Consider the following 27,028-nt stretch of genomic DNA (forward strand, 5'->3'; position numbering starts at 1 on the left):
TTAATAATACAAATTTTATAAGCAGCAATTTCAGAAGTTTATTTAAAGGTTGACGCTTAGCAGTCCATAGATGTAAAAAAAAACACAACTAATATCAACACAATTTCTGTCATTTAACTGACGTTCAACATGTTATCAACGTATCAATAAAATTTGTGTTCGCTAGATGCGCCACTGTGTTTAGAGCATTATGCTTTCTCCAAAATTCCGTTATTTGTTTAACCATTTCCTTATAGTGTGGCAACTTTTGTGCACACTGCTCTGCTTAAACAGCTGTTTACCACCATAATCCATGTGCGCTATCAGGCCAGTGGCCATGTTGCTTTGTATTTATTCGCACGGTACAAATGAGTTCGTATAAGAGAGCGAACGAATTTAACAGCAAACGAATAGCGGCTGTGAACAGTGAAAAACGTCAACAAAAGAGAAGCATAAAATCGCCTTCATAATTTTTGCAATACAGTTGCTATTTGATTAAATATACTGTACATAAATACCCAGCAGAAATGTTGAAATAAGTTTGTGCAAGCACCAATTACCAAAAAAATTCATCGTGTAAATGAAAATTAAAGTCATTATATATGCAAAAGTGTGCTTTATCAAAAATACTCCAATCGGAGAGTATGAAGTATTATTTAATCGTTTTATTTGTATGTGCAGTGTAGGCATAGCTCGATATCAAGAGAAAAATACATAAGCAAATGATAAAAGCTGTTCACATTGTATTTTATCTTTTTTACTCATATTACCGTTTTACGTATAGGCAAAGACAAGCAATATTTTGTTTACATAGTCGTGTATTTCCGTAACTACTTAAAATACGGTAGTAACTCAGGTACATTTATATGATCTTAACTGCATAAACAAAGATATGTATGTGTGCATGCATATGAGTCAGTATGAGAATTGGCACCTACAGCAATGTGCGGAAAAATAGAACTAAGCTAACGAAAACAAGGCCGAACAAAAGTTCGAACAGCGGGGATTGGGAACACGTCCTTTTCAACCTCCCATTATATCGCTTCCCCGGTTCAATAATGACGCAAATGTCAATTTTAAAGTTTCGAGATAGCGCACAAAAGCTTTAAAGAGTACTAATCTTTGCTGTGTACAAATTTTAGAATTGTATTACAAATAGTTTCCGCGCTAGACCACTTGCGTCGTTATTGCATTTGCACGGTTTTCTAGTTGGCGCCGGTTCAATAACGACGCAATTGATTAGTTGTGTGAGTTAAAATAATACGCTTTGTTAAAGAGAGTGACGTATATTTTTACAAAACAAGCTACAAGGATGTAGAATGGATACCCCCAGCGGGTTAGGGGATCAGAATATACCGGTGGTAGGTATGCCTGTCGTAAGAGGCGACTAAAGTACCATATTCAAGGGGCTGTGTAGCGCAACCCTTCAGGTTTCCAGCGCAATATATAGCTTCTCCAAACCCAATTTTCAACCTCACCTCAAATTATCTTTGTTCCTACTATATTATATAAGATTATTTGAATTAAAAATAAAATAAATATTTGAATGAAAAAAATGATGGCCACATGTATTACTTGGCGCTTCCCAAGGCAGTCGGTTCTATGTACCGGAGCGACTCGGGATTTTTCCCGACCAAGGACTGTCATTTCAGTGTGACCCCATTTAATTTGTTTCGTCCCTCCCACAAATTGTCATCCTCCCAGCAGCTCCTTGCAGCAGGACTGCTACATATTCTCTTACTCCGGGAAGGTATCGAACCCAATCCGGGTCCGTCTCCTGACCCCGGTCCTGAGAAATGGTTTTGCTGCATTTGCCAGAAAAGAATCTTTTTAGGACGGTCATACTCTGTTCAGTGTGTCTCGTGCAAGGGATGGTTGCATCGGACAGGTTGTTCTGGGCTTGATCCCAAAACCCGACGTCCACGTAACTTTTATAAATCTTTTGTGGCTCCTTGCTGCTCACGCCCAAGGGCGTCCCGAAGTCTACGCCTAAGCGTATCCCCACTACCTTCCAGCAGCTTCGCTGCTCAGCAAGCCACAACAAGTACCCGCTTCTGCTCGCGCCCCACGGCGCCAACAACTCAAACAGCTGATACCACTCATAACTACTACCTTCGTAGTAGAGCTGGTAACAATGCTGAGCATCAGCCCCTGCCCCCGTCTTCTTCTCACCCCCCCCCCCCCCCCCCCCTCTTTTCTGGCAGCAATCGTGCAGGTCAGGGAAAGGTACCCTTAGTCCCTGCCTCCGTTTGCACCGTCTGCCAACACAGAATATATAGGTTTGCGACATCCGCTCAATGCAGCTCCTGCCTTGGGTGGTGCCACTTTCCTAGATGTTCTGGTCTCCGCGACGGCAACCCCTCGACGGGTTTCATCGCGCCATGTTGCCAGGTCGCAAACCCAAATCATCCGGGTACCCCAATGCTTGCCCAAGGGCGCCCAGTCCCAAGGCCACAACAGCAATTGCGTCCTGGCCTTCCACAACCTAGGCGTAGCCACCCCTCACTTACCCCTAGAGTGGCGGCGTCACCCCTCATGCACTTCAGAATTCTGCAGTTAAACTGTAATGGACTAACTGGGAAGATTACGGAGATAGTCGATTTCATGAAGCGGCACAACATCCGCATTGCTGCGATTCAAGAGACTAAACTCACAGCAAGATCTGCATTGCAGACCTGCTCTGGTTATAATGTCCACAGGAAAGACCGCGAGAGCGAAAATGGAGGCGGCCTAGCGTTTATTATACACCACTCTGTGCAATATCATATATTTGATCCTGGCATCGACCGCAGTGACAATGTCTTAGAACGTCAAGGCCTATCTGTCCGGTCAGGCGATGCAAATCTAGAAATCATCAACATCTACATCCCTCCTGTCACCTGTTGCCCCAGTGGATACCGCCCTAATATCGAGGCCTTACTCACTGGCAACAATCGCATTATCTTAGGCGATTTCAATGCCCATCACGACCTATGGCATTCAAACTTGCGGGCGGACAGTAGGGGTGAGATGTTGGCGGATCAAATAGACGAAACGACGTTCTGCAAAATAAATGGAGACGCCCCACACGTATGGTAGGAAGTTGCCATAGCTCGCCAGATATCTCAATCGTGAGCGCAGAACTCGTAAACTGCGTCAACTGGCAGCCGATGGTAACATTGGCATCCGGCCACCTGCCCATACTTATTTCGTTCGAGCGTACCGCCGACTTCATCGTCACCGAAAAACGCACTTTCATAAACTTCAAAAAAGGAAAGTGGGAAGAATATAAATCTGCAACAGACAGCAGCTTTGCTGCCCTCCCTATCCCGACTGATGCCCGCCAAGGGGAGCGTGCCTTCCGTAAGGCCATTGAATCCGCCTCGGCACATTTCATTCCCGCCGGGAGAATTCCCGAAATCCAGCCCCACTTCCCGGCGGAGGCCGGGAGCTTAGCGAGGGAACGCGACCTTATAAGACAGCTTGATCCAGGCGACCCCCAAATAAGGGATATAAACCAACGCATCAGATTGCTTGTGGACGAACACAAGCGGGCGAAATGGGAAGAGCACCTAAGAGGTTGTAACCTCTCTACCGGTGTAGGTAAACTTTGGTCCACCGTAAAGTCCCTATCGAATCCGACTAAGCACAAAGACAAAGTTTCCATCGCCTTTGGCGATAAGGTGCAGTCGGATGCGAAAAAATGCGCGAGCGCTTTCTGCCGACAATATATAATGCATCCTACGGTCGACAAAAATAGACGGAGAGCCAATAGACACGCACATAAACACAAACTCAGTGCGTCACCAATTACCATCACCGCTACAGAGGTTGAGGACGCCATTGGTCGCGCTAAACCATCCAAAGCAGTGGGCCCAGACGGCATAGCCATGCCGATGCTTAAAAACCTAGGGAAAGAGGGTTTCAAATATTTAGCGCATGTCTTCAACCTGTCTTTCCACCTTTGTCATACCCGAGAAATGGAAAATGGCCAAGGTGGTCCCGCTACTAAAGCCTGGGAAACCAGCTAACGTAGGTGAGTCATATCGTCCGATATCTCTCCTATCGCCAGTGGCAAAGACGCTTGAAGCCATTTTGCTCCCTTATTTCCAAGCACATTTGCAGCTAGCCCCTCATCAGCATGGCTTCAGAAAACTCCATAGCACTACCTCCGCGCTAAATGTCATTAGCGCCCAGATAAATTGCGGTTTGAATCAATATCCCCACCATAGAACAGTACTCGTAGCGTTAGACCTATCAAAAGTTTTTGATACGGTCAACCATGGCTCGTTACTGCAAGACCTGGAAGGGTCTACCCTTCCCCCATGTCTTAAAAGGTGGACCGCAAATTATCTGGTTGGTCGGCAGGCATCGGTGCAATTCAGAAACGAAACATCAAAACAAAGGAGAATTAAACAAGGGGTGCCACAGGGTGGTGTCCTATCCCCGCTTTTGTTTAATTTCTACATATCTAAGCTACCTTCACCACCGGAAGGAGTCACAATCGTTTCCTACGCCAATGACTGCACAATAATGGCCACAGGCCCAGGCCCAAAGATCGATGAGCTATGCAATAAAATAAACGGCTATCTCCCTGATCTCTCCAGTTTTTTCGCCTCGCGAAACCTGGCATTGTCACCGACTAAATCTTCCGCGACCTTATTTACAACATGGACGCCCCAAATGTCGACCATATTGAACATCCACGTCGGTGGCACTACGCTACCGACTGTCCTACACCTTAAAATCTTGGGTGTGACGTTTGATCAGGATCTACATTTTGGTGCGCACGCAACCGCAATTGTTCCAAGAATTCAGAGCCGTAATAAAATCCTCAAATCCCTTGCTGGCAGTACCTGGGGAAAAGATAAAGAAACGCTCTTGACCACATACAAAGCAATTAGCCAGCCGATTACGTGCTACGCGTCACCCATATGGTCGCCAAGCCTAAAAACCACCCACTGGAAGAAACTACAGGCCTGCCAAAATACTGCTCTCAGAATCGCCACGGGCTGTCTTCTTATGTCCCCAGAACACCATCTGCATAATGAGGCGAGAATACTCCCCATCAGGGAGAGAAACGAGATGCTGACCAAACAGTTTCTGTTGAATACCCAGAAACCTGGGCATCCCAACAGACATCTGATTGACGAACCAGCACCGCCTAGGGGCCTAAGGAGTAATCTCCGTAAGCATTTTGAGGAAATACGGCACCTGAGAACCCAGCCGTATGAAGCGGAAAAACAGAAGCAGGTCCTTGGTGAACTCCACAGACAGGCGTCGGACCTTTATGCCGGGAATTGCCCGGTGAATCCAGTACTTGAAGAAAAATATCCAGAACTCGCAGAAGAGGAACGCATACTCCCCAGGGAAACGCGTGTCACTCTTGCTCAACTTCGTTCTGGATACTGTAACAGGTTAAACTCTTACCTATCCAGAATCAACCCCGACATACAAAATATATGCCCTGCTTGCAATGTGTCCCCACATGACACCAACCATCTCTTTAATTGTAATGTGGAACCAACGCCTCTAACACCCCTTTCCTTATGGTCCACCCCTGTTGAAACGGCAAGTTTCCTTGGACTCCCGTTAGAGGATATTGATGACAATTTGTGATCGGTCGCGGCTATTAGGTGGGGCGAGCATTGCTACAACAACAACAATACCATACATTTTAGGGGAATAAATCTAGTTCAAGAACGACGCAACTGAAAAAGGGCTGCAAAAAGGGGGTGTATCTTTCTAACTTTAAAAAAATGTGTCAGACTTATCGTAATCATATTTATTAAATCTATTCTTCACAGTATTTAATGTCAATTAAAAAAAAAACAAGCAATTTTATGAGACTTTTTATTAAAATGAACGGATGCAAATATTGAACCTTGCTTCACCAAAACTTAATATTTTACAATTGCGTCATTATTGAACCGGGAAAGCGATATGTTGAGCTGTGTTAATCGGAGACTAATACATTCCGGCAGCTTAAAGTACCAATATAGTTGAAAAATATATGTTCCAAATTTTGTTGCCTTATGCTGAGAGGATTGGAAGCGCGTTCTTTCCAACCATCCTTAAAGGAGTGGCGCCCAGACTCGTCCGTTTGTCACGCTAGTAAATATGCTGATCGGAATCACATGGCATTCCGACAGTATATTCAATAGAAATAAGTGACTTTAACAATGAATTGTATTTAGTAGTTTAAGTTTTAGGGTGTTTTTGCGCGTAAAAAAACGCTTATCCTCGCTTAGATAATGCTTAGGAGACCCATCTAGCGGCATAGTAGCTACAGAACATGTTGTAACGAAAATCGCAGACACAAACCTCTGGTGGCCATAGTGTATGACATATAGCTGAATCAGTTGCGATGAATAGTGGACACACACCATTTGTAGAGGTGATACATAGAATTATCGTAGAGGTGAAACATATACACATATTTCAGTTGCATCTCCGTATAATGTGTATTGAAATTTAGTAGTACTAATTTTATGAACAGCAATTTCAGAAGAGTAGATAAAGTTTGACGCTTAGCAGTCCATAAAAAGTTTAAGCGTAAACGTCTATAGATGTAAAAAAAAACACGGCGAATAATAAATTAAATTAAGTGTGCAGCCAGAGCTCTAAAATGTACTGTACCACTTTAAGATCCGGGTTTTCAGTCCGAATTTAAACTTCAGTTAAAGTTAACTAGTGTTTAACCTTGCCATTTTGTTCGAAAACATAAAATTTTGTTGCTAATTTAAGCAAAGGCGGCCAAAGTGGCAGGGTCAAACTCTAGTAAACTTTGACTAACGTTTAAACTTGCAGTGAGAAACCGGACCTAAGAGCCCTATGCAGTCTTAAGAAAACAAAGAAATTGGTACAAAATGACACTCAAGAAATGCTAAGGAAAATTTCGTTTGTCAAATTTCCCTTGCAGTACGCAGCTATAAATAAATTTCTGCTACTATTTTCTAAAGATCTTTAGGAACAAATTCAACCAGCAACTCTGGTTTTGCAATGAAGTAATTGATTTAACATTGTTAAAAAAATAAAAATAAATAAAAATAGATCTACTCCAGTGAAATGAAAAAAATAAAATCAGCTGTTGAGATGAGCCAACCATATACATAGTTGAGCCATGGAGTAAAAATTAATTTAAATGAACTTTTTCAGAAAAGAAGCTAAATGGACAAAAAAAGCTAAAAATGTAAGGCAACTTTTCAAGCAATTTACTCATTTTTTCATAAAAATCTTAGCATTTTAAACATTTCATACATCTAGTAAAAATTTTAACTAAAAATATTTAAATTAATTAAAAAAATTTAAATTAATTTTTACTAGATGTATGAAATGTTTAAAATGCTAAGATTTTTATGAAAAAATAAGTAAAATGCTTGAAAAGTTGCCTTAAATTTTAAGCTTTTTTTTTTGCCCATTTATCTTCTTTTCTGAATAAGTTCTGGCAACACTGATTACCACATTAACAGGCAGTCGAGGCGTGATGAACTACAAGTATGCTCAGCGAAATTTATTTTTTCGAATTGCGTTTCCTTAAAGATACCATAGCTACGATGGCCCCTATTATTAAACAAATTCGATCTTCGGCTGTGGTCGAAAGAGCTGATCGAACGAATTTACATTCGGTATTATGACACTCATTCGATCAAGACTAGTGTCATTTTTTCGATAATTCGATAAATTCAACCATTCAGAAAAGCACATTCCCATCATCTGTTAAATAAACTAAAAGCAAAATTATTTATTATGAAGAAAAATGCTTAAGTACTGCAACTAGCCAGAAGTATAAAACGCTGAAATGAATTTCAACGCGTAATTGTAGCTTTGTAGACATTGCAACTTTCTCAACATGTTGTTACATGTGTTAAAAACTAAAATTCATAATGACCATAGAAGCGTTCATGGTATTCCAGTAAAGATGAATGGCTGCAACAATGCACAAGGGTAAATAAAGTCTGTTCCAACCTTTTTGAAATTGGCAACAATTCTCAGATTTCGCGCTGGGGAATGTGTCAACTGAACATCGGGAACGAGAATGCACTCGGGATTTTTTCCACCTGATCCTTTCTGCAAATTCCGTTTGTTATAAACGGATTTTGTCCAATTTTTGAAAACAGGCTTCCAAGCAGTTATTTTGTTTTCACGACCTCGGACCTATATGTAGGGTTCTTAAATTATATTGACTCAATTATTTTTATTTAACTTTGTTATTATGTTACTTTGAACTTTGTAATTTTAATATGTTTTACAATATTTAAATTATAAAATTATAATATAACATTTTCTTTTAATTAGTTTTTGTGTGGATATTAATTTTAATAAAAATAAAGCATCCTACAATATATACGATTAATACAAATAGTTTGAAATGACTATTAGGTAGCAACAAAGTAGAAGATAAACACAAAAAACTTACGTTTTAAACAATTTTCTTCTAATTCGATACAGCGCCGATAACAAATTTTTATTCGCTTCAAAATTAGATACACAAAGAAAATTTCGACAGAGATTAGATGTCATAATACCAATTTCAAATTCAGTTTTCGATGTTCGATAGTCAGCGAAGATCGAAGATCGAAAAATGCTCATAATATGTTTTACAATATTTAAATTATAAAATTATAATATAACATTTTCTTTTAATTAGTTTTTTTGTGGATATTAATTTTAATAAAAATAAAGCATCCTACAATATATACCATTAATACAAATAGTTTGAAATGACTATTAGGTAGCAACAAAGTAGAAGATAAACACAAAAAACTTACGTTTTAAACAATTTTCTTCTAATTCGATACAGCGCCGATAACAAATTTCTATTCGCTTCAAAATTAGATACACAAAGAAAATTTCGACATAGATTAGATGTCATAATACCAATTTCAAATTCAGTTTTCGATGTTCTATAGTCAGCGAAGATCGAAGATCGAAAAATGCTCATAATAGGGGCCTATGTTGCAAGAAATTTATTGTACTGTATTATTTGCAACAGAAAATATACAACCTAGGCACGTTTTTTCATGCACCTTCGGTGGCCGCCGTGGTCTGGTGTTAGCGTGCTCCCCTACCACACCGGATATCCTGGGTTCAAATCCCGAGAAAAAATTTGCTGTAATTGGAAAAAGTTTTTGCTAATCGGAGTCGCCCATCGGCAGTAGTTCGGAAAACACTCCGAGTGTATTTCTCTCATGAAAACCATCTCAGTGAAAATGCATCTGCCTTGCTGTGGCCGTTCGGAGTCGGCATAAAACATATGTCCCGTCCCGCCTATTTGTAAGAAAAACTAAATAGGAGCAAATTGGGAGAGAAGTGCGGCCTACAATCTCTTCCGAGGCTATCGCGCCGAGTATTTATTTATTTTATATAGATTAAATTTTGGGGTTGTTTCAATTATTTCAGTATTTTGATAATATGATCACGTTTCTTCTGCGAAAAACAAATCAAAGAAGAGTCTGAAGAGTTTTTCTTTACGAATGTATACATTTATAGGTATGTAAATATACCCAGCAAAAACTGGCTTTAGTGGTTGCAGGATACATGATAAATAGAACCCAACTCTAGTCGATAAATTTTTATTTTACTTGAAAAATTAGAACGCCGATAAAACTAGTTTCAATAAGTCAATATACTTTTTGCTCTTCAGAAGAACTTATAAAAGATATAAATTCCATATTTGTCTATAAATGATCAGCTCTATTTCAAGTCTTTGGTATACATACTGAGGCCGTATCGTGTTATACGATCACGTATGAAGAAACCATTTCACTCAAATGATAAATATGAATCTGTCAAACTATTCGTAAAAATGATAGTAAATTATGGATCTAATGATAAGTTCCTAGTCTCTATTTCACATATTTCCTTAATCCGATCTGAGAGCCATTGCGATATAAAAAATAAGGTAATAGTCTAGTTGAGGGGTCGACTGCTAATACGCTACCAAAAATATCGAGAGAGGTGTCAAACGACGCGTCTTGACATCAGTATTAGTAATCCGAAGGCGGAAAATAAAAATTTTAACGCGTTCAAAAGATATTAACGAAAAACCGAAAAAAGACCCGCGGGTACCTCCGAAACCGGGGGTCGGATCCATAGTATTTTTGCGCAGAACACCTTTCTGCGTTGGCGGCCTTCGGCCCTGGGGCTACGCCATGCCAAGTCCTGGTGTGTGGTATAACCGTGGCTACCGCCACGGTGATGCACAATTGTTTTTGGGGGTACTAACACAACAACAACCACATGGAAATCGCCAACTTCAAATGCAAACATCTCCGGACAGAGATAAAATTTTTCTTTTCCGCCATCGGATTATTGTTCTCGAGATTAATACGCGTCGTTTGACACCTCTCTCGATATTTTTGGTAGCGTATTAGCAGTCGACCCCTCAACTAGACTATTACCAAAAATAACTTTTGTTCACGAACTGTATAACACGATACGGTCCCTGCTTTTTTATCCTTACCACACATTCGCGGGAGCTATGTGTTTCACTCTGACTCGGATTGACATGTGGCAAATGAATTTTCGAAGAAAATATTTTCATAGCTGAGATACACTTTCTGGGATGGCAGAACTAATGTCGATGAGCGATTCGGTTTGGAAAAACTTTCAAAAAGTATTTTTAACTTGAACGTGAATTTTTGATAATAGATAATAGATTACCGGTCTATACTTAAATAAAGTTTTGATGTGATTAAACAGATAAATGGTGATGGTTTCTTATTATAAGTCGTATGTAGACCTTATACATATGTGCAGGAAGACTTTTAATTTGGTTTTAATATGGCGTACATTTCCTCATTCTACCTGATTCATAAACCATGTAATATATTTTTATTTAGTGTACTCAATTTGTCTTAAAATAAAGCCTGATGTAAACCTAATTTTCTTAAGTCCATTAGCCTTTTTAAAATGTGGTGATATTCTACCCAATGGCTTATAATAACTTTTCATGTAAACGTTTTTTATATGGGCTATAAGCCTTTTACATAACGTTATCTTTCAGATAAACCTTATGCCTTTTGACATAAGTACAGCAAAATAAGGATTATTTTAAGGAATACGTCACAGGGCTAATATTTCTGGTGCCATAAGCATTTTGGCTATATGAAATAAGGTTCAAAATTTTTGGTGGGTACTAAAGATATGTATGTACCTATAATCATGTATACTAGCGGTGTCTTTATAATTCAAATAATTAATATTTTTAAACGGTTATCCAGGCTAAAAAAACTATATAAAACAAGTCCCAAAATAGATAATTCTATAATAGCAGATACATATATGTATAATATAAATTAAGATTCCAATTGAACATCGTACACACTTGACTGTCTTGAACCACGATCGAATGGACCCACCCCTTTAGATTAAAGGACTTATAATATTCTTGCGGTCCCGAACGTTCGATGGGTCGAATAAAATCGTTCGCAATCGGGCTGGTAACTAGTAAAAATGTTTGAAAAACTCTACTGAGTAAATTATTTAAGCAATCCACCAGCGATTGGATATGTGATCCAGCCTGTTTACTATTGTGAACGTTCTTTTCAAACATTCGCTACTTGTATGAATTCATAATGATCTTTGTATTACCAGTTGAAGGGTTGAGACTGAAATTGTTTGATTTATGAGCATTACCCTAATATGTATGTACATACGTAAATATTGAGGCGTAAATATGTATGCAAATATTAGTTGACAATACGACAATTTATTTACAAAAACCTAAACACATTTTATTGACTTAACTACTCTTTTGTTTGTATTATATGAACGTCGTACACAAACTGCACAAATGTCTGAGACCCTTTCTACTTGGAAGCGTTGGCTTTATCATTGACATTATTAGTGTCTGGACTATTTATGTATATCCTATTTTGTTCCGCGCTGAAAGTAATATTTTACCACGGTCCCATGACATGATCCCATCGTTCTACGTTCTCTTGGAAGATATTAGACGTTTTCTTGCACCCAGCTCACTAGCTGATTCTAGACCAGGAAATGTAATTCGACATGATTTTGGACACCTTGCAGCCTCACGCTTGGTTTCTCACCTTTCCTGCTTGGTTGTTCATGCGCAGCTACTGCGTTTTTTCCCAGAACATACGCCTTTTCGCTACCATCTTAGCCCATATGACCAGGGTCTTAAAATGAATGTAAGCTTCCCCCTGTTCCAACTCTTCCATGTACTTATTTGCACCCTAGCATAATTCTTGTTACTGGGCTATAAGATAATATCGCCTCAATGACCGCCTGGTTGTCAGTACAAGTGTTTACTGTACTGCGGTTTGCACACATTTCTTCCAGTATCTCTGCTGCTTTGGTTACGCCTTTCACTTACTCCGTCATAGATATTTTAGTGATCTGCCTTTAGTTATCTGCTTGTGGGATGATCTTATTACCGGGCCGGCAGAGTATACCATAGACCATCCCGGTATACTTGCGTATACGTCTTTCGTACCTTCTGACATTTCCACGTCTCCCTGCCCAACCGTTCCACCTGTATGAGGGCTATAAGATTTTCACCGAAGCATTTTTTCAAAGCAATGTAATATACAAATTTGTCTTTGAAAAAGGGTACTTAATCTGTTTAATTATTTAAAAAATTATAAAATAGCTACCCACTCCCTTAAGCGGACACCTCTGTTGAGCGAACAAAAGTTGGCTGACGGTGATTGCCCGTCCAAGGGATAGATAGTAGATGAAAATGCCCAATTTTCATACCCAGCGTGTACTTGTGCACAAGGGTATTATAACTTTGGATAAACGTGGCATAAAGGAAACGAGATACATATAGACTTCCAATTATCAAATCTAGCAGCATCGAAAATATTTTGATTGAGCCATATCCGTGCGTACATCCATCCGTCCGTAAACACGATAACTTGAGCAAAAATTGAGATATCTTTACCAATTATGATGTACCGACCTATCTGGATCCAGAATAGATCTGTATTGAAAATGATTGAACGAAAACAACCCCCACTTTTTCGATATCGAAAATTGCGATAATTCTCTGCCAAAAAGCGTTAAAATAACGAAACTTGGTACGTGAATTGACTTTATGACAAGAAACATAAATTTTTAATAGGCGTGGATCTGCCCACATTTAAAAGAAGAAATTTTCGAGGTTGACCTTGCACTATACATTTATTTTATGAAAATCAACAAAATAGATTAGCGACCTTAAAAAATCAAAATCGAAATTTCGAAAAATCAGTATGTAGGTTGACTTTCGACGAAAAATAGGAATTTGATAAAATTTTGGAAAATGGGGCGTGGTATCACCCACATTTACAAGAAGAAAATTGTTTAGCCTTTAAGCCGTAAATCAAAAGTCGTTCAAGACATCATATCAAAATTTGGCAAGATTGTTGTACGAGGTGTGTTCAGAAAATAACGGGATTTTTTAATTTTCCGCGGGTTTGGAGTGTCCAATTGTCAAAATTTTTTTTTTATAATGTTGATACACATGTCCCTGAAGTATGATAAAATTTTCAGCTGAATTCATTGTTTACTTTGTCAGTGACAGCTGCTAAGGTTAAACGGTTAGGTTTTATAAGGTTAAGTTTTATGAAGTCGGCGATTTTCGTTTGTTAAAAAAATGGATCAAAGGATTTGTATCAAATATTGCCGTAAAGAATGAAGTTAAGTGTAACAAAGTGTGCGAAATGTTAACAAAGGCCTATGGTGAGTCTGCAATGATTAAAACAGTGGAGGCATTCTGGATCGCCAAGCCAGAAAAATGCTCGACAAGTGAGGCTTTTCATGGCTTTTGCACCACGATTATGCACCTGTTCACACTTTATTGCTTGTTCGTGAATTTTTGGCCAAAAACAATAATATAGCGATGCCCCAGCCTCGATATTCACCAGACATAGCTCCTATTCTATTTCCAAAAATTAAGAGAACCTTGAAGGACCGTCGTTTTTCAAGCATAGATGAAATTAAAAGCGCAAAGATTGAGTTTGAGAAGTGTTTCGAGGATTGGAAGAAGCGCTGGCACAAGTGCATAATATCTAATGGGGACTATTTTGAAGGTGACAACATTAATGAAGATGAATAAATAAATACACTGAGCGAAAATAAATGGATTCGGTTGGCCACCACGCCCACCTTAATTAAAATCGATGTAGAAATTTCGAAAAATAGAAAAAATGCGACAATTCATTACCAAATACCAATATAGCATCATGGGTAGCCCCAAATCGATTGAAGTACAATCCGGCCTTAACAAATGCAATGGCGAAGAAGAAAAAGAAGTGGACCTACCTCTATATTTGTATCGTGGTTAGGCTTGAAGTAATTTCGGGTGAAAAATAATATGAACTTCGTTTCGAAGAAAATAGGCTGTTATAAAAATGTCTGATGTTAAAATGATGCCAAATAAAATTGTGGTAGATTTTAAAAAAGACGTGAAATGAGGTGCCAAAAATGTAGTAGGTTTACCAGAATTGTGGTAAAGTGGCTACACTGATGTGAGGTCTTTATAGACCGGCCAGTTCAACATATATGGAGGAAAATCTTAAACACACTTCGGAAAAAAATTTAAAAAATCTATGCAATACCTATAACTAGTACTTTGTTGGAATAAAACTAATCGGGCCAAAACACAGCGTACCAAAAAAAAAAAATTTAGAAAACTTGGAATAGAAAGTTAGAAACTTTCAGATTTCGAAAACGTTTACGAAATTTGCTTCATACAAAAATAGGGAAAATAAATAAAAGGGTTTGATTGGTGATTCGTTGGAAAAAAATTGTCACTGCTATTTTTCTATTCGCTGCTGTACATATGTAGGTACATACATACATAAGCAGAGCTGCTCAACCACTATACACTTGTAGCACTTTTGTTTTTGTTTTGCTCTGTATCATAGGCACAAATTCAAATTCACACTTTGAATATAAAAAAATGTTTCGTAGCACTCCCATATGCCCTCACATATAATTTCGAATCATATGAAAATGCTTGAATTTCTTATGAAAGTGCCAAGAAAAAGCACTCCCGTATGAAGCTCAGGCACTTGTGTATCATGAACCAATAAACAGATCCCGCATTAAAAAATGAGAGAGCAAAAAAATCATATTTGGCTGGGAAATAAATTTTCTTGGCGTGCCGTCACGCTTTTGACATCATGTTTTATTGCTAACTCAGTGTTCAGACTTTATTCCAATCGGAGTATTTTGCTCTGCTCAACCTCTTCTACAACTAGAGTTGAAAACTAAATAGTATCTACCTAATATCTTTTGGTTGAAGTTTTCATTATATACATGCGTATGAAAAGCTGATTGTTTACAAGTGACGATTGGATGAAATGAAGTGAATTCATTGTTCGTGTCTAAAGACATGTTTGTTCACATTTTGCTTACAGTTTTTGTTTATTTTTTATTTCGCACGGAATTAGAATTGAAGAAGTAAAATGTAAGCAAAAAATGTGTCCGAACGTAATCTGAAAATCCTGCCAAAATTCAACATACAGCACTTCTTGAAGTTTTATATAAAAATGAAGAACGTTGAGTTAGTGAGGTCAGCGATAACAGTCGCCAATTGGGAGCACCAAGCGAGGTCAAATCTTCCTCCAACTGTCTCTCGCAACTCAGTGAAGGTCTTTTCTTTCCTCTGTTTCCAAACCGCGGTAACTTTCTTTCTTGGCAGCGTATTCCTCCATGCGCATAACATGTTCTAGCTAGCGAAGCTTCCTGTTTTTATTCGCTGCACTATCGTCATATCTGCGAAAAGCTCATATAGCTCATCATTATACCTCCTTCGGTACTCGCCATCGACATCACGAACAGGAATATTCTTTTCTCGACACCTTCCATGATTCCGAGCCATACATCAGGACAGTTATGATGAGTGACTTGTAGAGCGAGAATTTTGTTCGTCGAGGCAGGACTGTACTTTTCAATTGCTTAAAGAAGCACTTGTTGGCAAGAGGCTGACATTGTTTTTGCTTTTAATGCTGCTTCCCAAATAGACGAAATCCTTCACAGTCTCGAATTTATATCAGTCAACAGTGACGTGGCTACAAAGGCCACGATAACAGCAAGTACTTCGTCTTGTCCACATTTACTGCAAGCCCCACTTTTTTGCTTCTGTATCTTATACCAACTCTTCGCCTCCATGTGTGAGCAGCCCGGCGGGTATCCCGTCATTACTTGGCACCTTGTGATTTCTCAACCGTGATATTGCCATTCTCACTTCGCCAAAGTTGGATGCCGGAGCGTGGTTTTCATCATCGGCGATCGGGGTATCGGCTTCGTCTTCCCCCACACTCTGTATGTCAGGTCACCATTATCATTCCTACAGGAATCTGCCCGGGTCTTGAAGCCTTCTGTCTTTAAAAGAGCATGAAATATGTATGATAAACCGAAAATAATAATAATATTTTTTGCGATAAATATCCGGGGAGATAGAGCCCACTTTTATTGCAGAATGTGGTGTGCTAATGGGAGCATTATTTAGTCATCCTACACGTTTTAGGCCGACTCCATGTGCATCTGATAAGGCAGATAACTTTTTGCTGAGAAACATTACATGGAAAAAACACAATCGAAGGGATTGCCAAGCCACCAAATCAATTTGATGTTGGTTGTTCGCTCGCTATCAAAAAGGAAGAAAAAATATACTCCGAAAATTTTATTTTTACTCCGCGTAGTTGTTTACTCAAGTAACAGTTTTAAATACTCCGAACACTGGTAGCGAAATATGAGAGAAATGTAATAAATCGAAAAACTTCAAAAGCGCAACGTCATCAAACTTTTTAAAATTCGATTACAAATACAACAATTCCGGAATGCGAGATCTTGGCTCATTCGTTTATGCTTGTGTATGATAAAAAAATTTACACTAACAATTTGACAACTAAAAATTATTCAAAAATATTGTAGCACTGAAAAAAATTTGTAATCAAAATTGATTCATAAATTAAATTAAAATAGATACCTAATTGACCTCGGAGCTGATATATATGGGGCATAGTACCAAAGCATATAAGAAAAACTGTACCAAAAGAAGAGGAGCCTATTCTAACTTCATATGATATTAGTTAATTACCCTCAAGGGAACAAAATTCTGGTTCAGAACTAGACCCAGAGGGCCAAATAAGTATTAGTTCGTTAATAGCTAGATTTTGAGTTATAAAATCGACGAAAAAACTCGTACCAGCTTTAACGAGCTGCGGCTACATATGAGTATGCCTCTTTCTCAACACTTTTCCACCAGTAGATACGTAACTATATAAAAAGTATCAAAAAAAATGAGTATATAGTTAGGAACTAGTGCAAAGTTAAAGCAGCGGGGACAATTTCCATAACCATTGACGTAATATTTTAAGCAAATATTTTGTAACATGAAACCAAATATTCAACTTTTTCCGACCTCAAACAATTAAAATTTTTTAGATATGTATATTTTTGGTAATTGTTTACTTTAGCTCACAACTGCTAAAACTCGTCCAAAAATATCAGGAGAGGTTTCAAAAGAACCGTTTTGATCCCAGGATCACGAATCCGAAGGCGGAAATTTTATTTCGTTTCGGAGATATTTGCAAACAAAATTGAAAATTTTCATGTGGTTGTTGTTGTTTTGATGATTTTGTAGTACCCGAAAGAAAAACTGTGGGTAAAAGTGTTTTGCGCGGATATAGTTTTGGTCTCCAAACCGGTGTTGGACCCACCCAGGGTAATTTTTTATAAGCGCGGCCGAAGGCCGCCAATGCAGAAAGGTGTTCTGCGCAAAAATACTATGGATCCCACCGGTTTCGCAGCGCTCCGGGGCCATTTTTCGGTTTTTTGGAAATAACTTTTGACAGAAATAAAATTTTGAATTTCCGCTCTCGGATTCGTGGTCCTGGGATCAAAACGCGTCCTTTGACAGCTCTCCCGATATTTTTGGTCGGGTTTTAGAAGTTGTCAGCTAAAGTAAACAATTACCATATTTTTTAAATACAAAAAAAGTTTCAGTGCACACACAACTTTGAACGGCACTGTACATAAGTGTGGAACAGTATACATTAGCCGTTTTTTTTTTACACGCGTATACGTTTCGTTTGCGCGTGAAAAAAAACGCCTATCCTCGCTTAGATAATGCTTAGGAGACCCATCTAGCGGCAGTGGTTAAACAACTAGCTACAGCTACAGGGTGTACCGAAAAGCGGAGACACAACCTTCTGTTGTATTTCTGTGTATAACATATAGCTGAATCAGTTGTGATAGATAGTGGACGCGCATAGAATACATGGAATTAGTGCAGAGGGTGAAACATGGACACATATTTCAGTTACATCTGAGTATAATGCGTATTGAAATTTAGTAGTACTAATTTCATACGTAGCAATTTCAGAGGTGCATTTAAAGTTTGTCGCTTAGCACTCCATATAAACTTTAAGCGTAAACGTATATAGACGTGAAAAAAAACACAGCTATTATTAATGATTGACAACATCGTTTTTAAATTCTAAAATATTAAAATAAAATATTATTTGGCTTGATAATTTTAAAAATTGTTGAACTTCTTTGTTGCATTGTTCAAACTATAAACGTGAAATAATAGTAAGTAAATAGTGAAGCTATTTTCGAAAACGTGATATTTTGTAAATTCGCTTACTCTTATACATACTTGCATTGGTATAGCTCTATTGAAAACAACAAAAACTTTGACTTTTCCTTCCTCAATTTCTATTTATTCAAGTGTTTCTATTTACATATGTATGTAAATATAAAAGCCGGTTAAAAATGTATGCTCAATTTCAAGTGAAATAACGTGGAAAACAAAAAGAATCACTCTTTTAGTCTCAATAATATGAAAAGTAACGCAACAAAAATTTGAGGCATGCTTAACCAACGAATCGATATCATTTCGTTACGATAATTAACGTTAATAAACGAAACAAAGTCATTTCGTTTCGTTTATTAACGTTAAGAACGTCAAATTAACGAAATGATTTTGTTTCGTTTTCTGCCATATCAAAACGAAATCAAATCGTTTATGCTGATTATTAATTTCAAACTATGCTGGCAAAGCTGATTGATGGCGGAGTCATTAAAGGTGAAAGCATTAGCCAAACTGATTGCAACTTTTCTAATGAATTTTGACAATACGACCATTTCTCAGAGTATTTTTGACATTACCACCAACGAATTACACAAATTACATGGAGTTTGTGTATGTATGTCCGCTCGCTGTTACCACCTTACGGCTTCACCATGGCTATAGCATTGCCAGCACAATTCAAACGTAAATTATCACGTTTTTGTTAACGTTTTTAACGTTAACGAAAGCTTTTCGTTTCGGTTAAAAACGAGATACAATTTATCTTGATAATTTCTTTATCGATAATATTTCGAAGTGTTTCAACGGAAACGGTGGACATTTTTTGATAAACGATTAGCTTAACGTTAAGGTGCATCCCTGAAAAATTTGGTGTAATATCTTGTGAACGAATAAATATGCATTGTAATGCGGCAGTTACCCACCGACGTGTGCCGTACGTAAGGACGTTTGTCGTACGAAGCACGTTTGACCGAACTCGCAAGCCCGTAGGAATCAATGTGTGCGTCCGTGTACATGTACATAACATATTTGTGTGTGTATTGTTTACAGATAAGCACTGTTGCCACTGACCATTTTGCATGTATGCTTATGGAAACATCAACTTTTTCCAATTTAATTTTTGATATTGTAAAAGGCCGGAATACATATTAAATAAGTATAAATAGATTAAATATTTATAATCAGCACTTTTACATAATTATTTCCAATTATTTCCACAATTTTTCAAACTTTAATTAGGTGTTTTTGCATAAAATTGCAAACGGTCAAAAATTAGCGCACAAAAGTTTACTAGGCAACTCTGTCTAGTGAGAGAGCGATCAGCTGACACGTTCTTACGGAAAAAATCAAAATTGTTTTGATTTCTACGTTCCGGGCTACGTACGTACGGGCGTTGCAGGTCGGTGAGTTTTCGTTTACATTGCACACTCATAAGATAGGTCGTGTCAGCTGACACGTTTTTTCTACGTACGTTCGTGGGTAACTGCCGCATAAACCTTAACAAGTAGCGCAACTAACAGCTGATCGCTCAAAATAACCACACACATACACAAACATTACTAATGCCCATATTACGAAAATCTTTAGGAAAATTCACGTTGAATTTCTAAAGAGACATAAACTGTTATAATTTGGGAATTTATAGCATTTAGGACACCTTATTTGCTGTAATTAAGAGAAAATGTTTGCTTAAATTCAAGTTTTTAGTTTTTTTCTACATTTATCTTTAATATTGATGCATAGGTTGAACGTATATTGATGTAATACAACTCTACTCTTCCTGCTGTTCTTCATTCCACTCCATTCTGCTGCCGTTTTTAAGCTGGAGACATTGGTGCTTTATCGGTAACCTTATAACAGCTGATTCTACCAATCTTATGAGAATCAATGCAATCGATTATTGGTGCCGCTAAGGTCATACATAGTACAGGTCTACAAGTAAGATATGTAGCAGCGCGCACATACACAGCCACGCTCACCTGATAAACTGCTTGTTCTTGTTCGTTTTTTGTGTGGATGCTATTTCGCACTGTTGTACTTCTTAGGTCCAAGAAAAGTGTAGTAGCTGCTAACGAAAACTGTCTAAAATTTTTATTGCAAAATTACAAAGAAATATCCTTATTTACTTTCAAATGAGCACTTAATTACATCTTTCTTAAAAATCCATTTGTTTTGGACAATTTTAATTAACAAATTGTGATACTTTAATACCGGGGACGATTGCTACGACACGACCAAAACCGTCGAGGGGGTATTAATAGACGGGTTTTTGCCTCGCTTCCAATAATTCCAATACTTTTTCGCCTTTGAACTATAGATAACAGGACAAAACTCGTCTTTTTATTTCTATTTCCACATTTTTGGACGGGTTATTGCAGTCGACCTCGGTTTCAAACTGTTTTTCGCGGAGAACTTTCGAACGGGTAGAAAAACTTATCACTCGTGTTTCTATTCTTAATATTAATAATTTTATATAATTTTCTGTAGGACCCATATAGGTGCACTAGATTTTCATACTAAATTCGCTCAAAAAAATTTGCCATCACAGCAACCCATATCTGATATTCCGCTCCCTTTTTTGTTTCCCTGCGTCGCTTTCCACGACAGCAACCCCGGTAATTTTGACACTTCGTTCAGTGTCAAACGCATGTTCCACGCAGGTTCCACTGAGTTCCACAATAGTTTTAAACTGACCGAAGTGTCAAACGGCAGTGTGTTAGAAAGAGAAAGGAATTGTTTCCCTCTCATACATATCATACTTGTAAACCTGTACTATGACTAAAGTCGTAACCGTATCGTAGCCAACCAATTGGGTTTTGGTTTACCGTCGTAACGATAAACAGCTGATTACGTTAGGGATACGACTACAGCGATACGACAAACGGCACCAATGACTCCAGCTTTACTTCCTTCCACTCTATTCGCAACATAACCTCAATTTAAGCTGCCAAACTATACAGTAAACAATTAAAGTGTGTGTTGCGCAAAAACAAAAACACCAAATTTAATAAAAATATATAATGGGTTGTATTTTCATGCAAATGTATAATGAGCAATAAATTTAAACCAACGGTTTTTTCAAAATATGTAATAGTGATTGACAGGTCACCTATTTATAAAACATTCATTTACTTAAAGTAGTCACAAAAATATGTTTTGACTAGCATCGAGCTGTGCAAAAGTAAAGTAACATACCAATATTTTGGAAACGGACTCTTCTTTCTTAGAAGGTTATTAGAGTTCCAACCTAAAGGTGTGATTGGGCTTCGTGGAGTGGTCTTAGCTGCTTTGTCGGTGACAATGTGAGGTTGCGCGAGGTGAAGAAACTAGAAAGACCGGAGCTGTTTATTTTTGAAACTAATTCATCCATTGAAGGGCCAGGTCCCGTTGCCATAATCGTGCAGTCGTCGGTATAGGCAATGATTGTAACTCCTGGTATGGAAGAGAGCTTTGATATGTAGAAATTAAACAGAAGCGGGGATAAGAAAACACCCTGTGGTACTCCCTGTTTAATTTTCCTAGGCTCCATCTTTTTAGACAAGGAGGAGGGTATGAGCCTTCTATTTCTTGGAGTTGTTGTTGTTGTTGTTGTTGTAGCAATGCTCGCCCCACCTAATAGCCGCGACCGATCACAAATTGTCATCAATATCCTGTAACGGGAGTCCAAGGAAACTTGCCGTTTCAACAGGGGTGGACCATAAGGAAAGGGGTGTTAGAGGCGTTGGTTCCACATTACAATTAAAGAGATGGTTGGTGTCATGTGGAGACTCATTGCAAGCGGGGCATACATTTTGTATGTCGGGGTTGATTCTGGATAGATAAGAGTTTAACCTGTTACAGTATCCAGAATGAAGTTGAGCAAGAGTGACACGCGTTTCCCTGGGGAGTATGCGTTCCTCTTCCGCGAGTTCTGGATATTTTTCTTCAAGTACTGGATTCACCGGGCAATTCCCGACATAAAGGTCCGACGCCTGTCTATGGAGTTCACCAAGGACCTGCTTGTGTTTTTTCGCTTCATACGGCTGGGTTCTCAGGTGCCGTATTTCCTCAAAATGCTTACGGAAATGACTCCTTAGGCCCCTAGGCGGTGCTGGTTCGTCAATCAGATGTCTGTTGGGATGCCCAGGTTTCTGGGTATTCAACAGAAACTGTTTGGTCAGCATCTCATTTCTCTCCCTGATGGGGAGTATTCTCGCCTCATTATGCAGATGGTGTTCTGGGGACATAAGAAGACAGCCCGTGGCGATTCTGAGAGCAGTATTTTGGCAGGCCTGTAGTTTCTTCCAGTGGGTAGTTTTTAGGCTTGGCGACCATATGGGTGACGCGTAGCACGTAATCGGCTGGCTAATTGCTTTGTATGTGGTCATGAGCGTTTCTTTATATTTTCCCCAGGTACTGCCAGCAAGGGATTTGAGGATTTTATTACGGCTCTGAATTCTCGGAACAATTGCGGTTGCGTGCTCACCAAAATGTAGATCCTGATCAAACGTCATACCCAAGATTTTGGGGTGTAGGACAGTCGGTAGCGTAGTGCCATCGACGTGGATGTTCAATATGGTCGACATTTGCGGCGTCCATGTTGTAAATAAGGTCGCGGAAGATTTAGTCGGTGACAATGCCAGGTTTCGCGAGGCGAAAAAACTGGAAAGATCAGGGAGATAGCCGTTTATTTTATTGCATAGCTCATCGATCTCTGGGCCTGGGCCTGTGGCCATTATTGTGCAGTCATCGGCGTAGGAAACGATTGTGACTCCTTCCGGTGGTGAAGGTAGCTTAGATATGTAGAAATTAAACAAAAGCGGGGATAGGACACCACCCTGTGGCACCCCTTGTTTAATTCTCCTTGGTTTTGATGTTTCGTTTCTGAATTGCACCGATGCCTGCCGACCACCAAGATAATTTGCGGTCCACCTTTTAAGACATGGGGGAAGGGTAGACCCTTCCAGGTCTTGCAGTAATGAGCCATGGTTGACCGTATCAAAGGCTTTTGATAGGTCTAGCGCTACGAGTACTGTTCTATGGTGGGGGTATTGATTCAAACCGCAATTTATCTGGGTGCTAATGACATTTAGCGCGGAGGTAGTGCTATAGAGTTTTCTGAAGCCATGCTGATAAGGGGCTAGCTGCAAATGTGCTTGGAAATAAGGGAGCAAAATGGCTTCAAGCGTCTTTGCCACTGGCGATAGGAGAGATATCGGACGATATGACTCACCTACGTTAGCTGGTTTCCCAGGCTTTAGTAGCGGGACCACCTTGGCCATTTTCCATTTCTCGGGTATGGCAAAGGTGGAGAGGGACAGGTTGAAGACATGCGCTAAATATTTGAAACCCTCTTTCCCTAGGTTTTTAAGCATCGGCATGGCTATGCCGTCTGGGACCACTGCTTTGGATGGTTTAGCGCGACCAATGGCGTCCTCAACCTCTCTAGCGGTGATGGTGATTGGTGACGCGCTGAATTTGTGTTTATGTGCGTGTCTATTGGCTCTCCGCCTATCTTTGTCGACCGTAGGATGCATTATATATTGTCGGCAGAAAGCGCTCGCGCATTTTTCCGCATCCGACAGCACCTTATCGCCAAAGGCGATGGAAACTTTGTCTTTGTGCTTAGTCGGATTCGATAGGGACTTTACGGTGGACCAAAGTTTACCTACACCGCTAGAGAGGTTACAACCTCTTAGGTGCTATTCCCATTTCGCCCGCTTGTGTTAGTCCACAAGCAATCTGATGCGTTGGTTTATATCCCTTATTTGGGGGTCGCCTGGATCAAGCTGTCTTATAAGGTCGCGTTCCCTCGCTAAGCTCGCGGCCTCCGCCGGGAAGTGGGCCGGATTTCGGGAATTCTCCCGGCGGGAATGAAAAGTGCCGAGGCGGATTCAATGACCTTAAGGAAGGCACGCTCCCCTTGGCGGGCATCAGTCGGGATAGGGAGGGCAGCAAAGCTGCTGTCTGTTGCAGATTTATATTCTTCCCACTTTCCTTTTTTGAAGTTTATGAAAGTGCGTTTTTCGGTGACGATGAAGTAGGCGGTACGCTCGAACGAAATAAGTATGGGCAGGTGGTCGGATGCCAATGTTACCATCGGCTGCCAGTTGACGCAGTTTACGAGTTCTGCGGTCACGATTGAGATATCTGGCGAGCTATGACAGCTTCCTACCATACGTGTGGGGGCGTCTCCGTTTATTGTGCAGAACGTCGTTTCTTCTCTTTGATCCGCCAACATCTCACCCCTACTGTCCGCCCGCAAGTTTGAATGCCATAGGTCGTGATGGGCATTGAAATCGCCTAAGATAATGCGATTGTTGCCAGTGAGTAAGGCCTCGATTTTAGAGCGGTATCCACTGGGGCAACAGGTGACAGGAGGGATGTAGATGTTGATGATTTCTAGATTTGCATCGCCTGACCGGACAGATAGGCCTTGACGTTCTAAGACATTGTCCCTGCGGTCGATGCCAGGATCAAATATATGATATTGCACAGAGTGGTGTATAATAAACGCGAGGCCGCCTCCATTTCCGCTCTCGCGGTCCTTCCTGTGGACATTATACCCAGAGCAGGTCTGCAATGCAGATCTTGCTGTGAGTTTAGTCTCTTGAATCGCAGCAATGCGGATGTTGTGCCGCTTCATGAAATCGACTATCTCCGTAATCTTCCCAGTTAGTCCATTACAGTTTAACTGCAGAATTCTGAAGTGCATGCGGGGTGACGCCGCCACTCTAGGGGTAAGTGAGGGGTGACTACGCCTAGGTTGTGGAAGGCCAGGACGCAATTGCTGTTGTGGCCTTGGGACTGGGCGCCCTTGGGCAAGCATTGGGGTACCCGGATGATTTGGGTTAGCGACCTGGCAACATGGCGCGATGAAACCCGTCGAGGAAACCCATCTAGGAAAGCGGCACCACCCAAGGCAGGAGCTGCATTGAGCGGATGTCGCAAACCTATATATTCTGTGCTGGCAGACGGTGCAAACGGAGGTAGGGACTAAGAGTCTGTTTCCCTGACCTGCACGATTGCTGACAGAAAAGAGGGGGGGAGAAGAAGACGGGGGCAGGGGCTGATGCTCAGCATTGCTACCAGCTCTACTACGAAGGTAGTAGTTATGAGTGGTATCAGCTGTTTGAGTTGTTGGCGCCGTGGGGCGCGAGCAGCAGCGGGTACTTGTTGTGGCTTGCTGAGCAGCGAGGCTGCTGGAAGGTAGTGGAGGGGCGCTTAGGCGTAGACTACGGGACGCCCTTGGGCGTGAGCAGCAAGGAGCCACAAAAGATTTATAAAAGTTACGTGGACGTCGGGTTTTGGGATCAAGCCCAGAACAACCTGTCCGATGCAACTATCCCTTGCACGAGACACACTGAACAGAGTATGACCGTCCTAAAAAGATTCTTTTCTGGCAAATGCAGCAAAACCATGGCTCAGGACCGGGGTCAGGAGAGGGACCCGGATTGGGTTCGATACCTTCCCGGAGTAAGAAAATATGTAGCAGTCCTGCTGCAAGGAGCTGCTGGGAGGATGACAATTTGTGGGAGGGACGAAACAAATTAAATGGGGTCACACTGAAATGACAGTCCTTGGTCGGGAAAAATCCCGAGTCGCTCCGGTACATAGAACCGACTGCCTTGGGAAGCGACCGACTTTCTTGGAGTAGCGTGCCGTGGTTGACTGTGTCAAAAGCTTTTCATAGGTCAAGTACCACGAGCACCGTCCTGTTATGAGGTTTTTCTTGATTCAGTCCGCAATTTACCTGAGTGTTTATGGCATTTAGCGCGGTGGTGGTATGCATTTTGCGGAAACCATGTTGGGTGGCTAGGTGAAAATTCGAGGTGAAATGAGGGGCCAATACGGTTTCCAATGCCTTCGCTACTGGCGAAAGGTCGATATGACTCGCCTTCGTAAGCTGGTTTACCAGGCTTTAGTAGTGGAATTATCCTTGCCATTTTTCTTTTTTCGGGAATGACAGAGGACTTCAGCGACAGGTTGAAAACATTCGTGTTTATGTTTATGTGTCCGTCTGTTTGCACGATGTCTGGCCTTGTCTACTGAACGATGCATTATAAATTGTCAGCAAAAGGCGCTCGCGTTTGCCTTTGTTCTGCACAACACTGTATACATACAAATATTTTCGATTAAGAGGCATTTTACCACATTGCGGAATCGGTGACGGCTGGAATTCAGCTAATTGATATCTACTTTAATATGATGTGACACTTCAACTTCTGGCCTATTATGATTTTGAAATTAATCCATCGATTTACAAAAACAGAGTACATGGAATTTTTCCCGCCTTGTTGTACCGCTTACGTTTTATGGTACAATTATGTGAGTCGGGTCATGGTTTGGTTGAACTGGCCAGTCATAAAGACCCCACAAAAAACTGAATTTGAGTTATGTTGCGAACAAGTGCTACTTTTGACTGAGTAGGCAATTGAAAGGTAATGTCCTGTCTCGACGACCAAAAATTACGCTCTACAAGTTGCTTATCACACCTGTTCTGATGTATGGATCGGAATAATGGACGGTGTGGAG

General features: G+C 40.1%; 1 protein-coding gene across 13 annotated transcripts in view; it reads left to right on the forward strand.

The window, feature by feature from the left end:
- Positions 1-318: 318 nt before the first annotated feature.
- Positions 319-27,028, forward strand: part of Zip99C (Zinc transporter Zip99C) — a 96,073-nt gene continuing 69,363 nt past the window's right edge. For 3 of the 13 annotated variants that reach the window (XM_067760455.1, XM_067760454.1, XM_067760456.1), the window contains exon 1: positions 319-555. The gene's annotated coding sequence lies outside the window, so the exon portion shown is untranslated. Of the gene's footprint in view, positions 651-763; positions 836-931; positions 1,341-6,332; positions 6,356-27,028 lie in introns of those variants that run through there. The other 10 variants (XM_067760448.1, XM_067760452.1, XM_067760447.1 and 7 more) reach the window with 8 other exon arrangements.

This window comes from Eurosta solidaginis, chromosome 1 (genome assembly GCF_040869045.1).
Source record: "Eurosta solidaginis isolate ZX-2024a chromosome 1, ASM4086904v1, whole genome shotgun sequence".
In the NCBI taxonomy this organism is placed as follows: domain Eukaryota; kingdom Metazoa; phylum Arthropoda; class Insecta; order Diptera; family Tephritidae; genus Eurosta; species Eurosta solidaginis.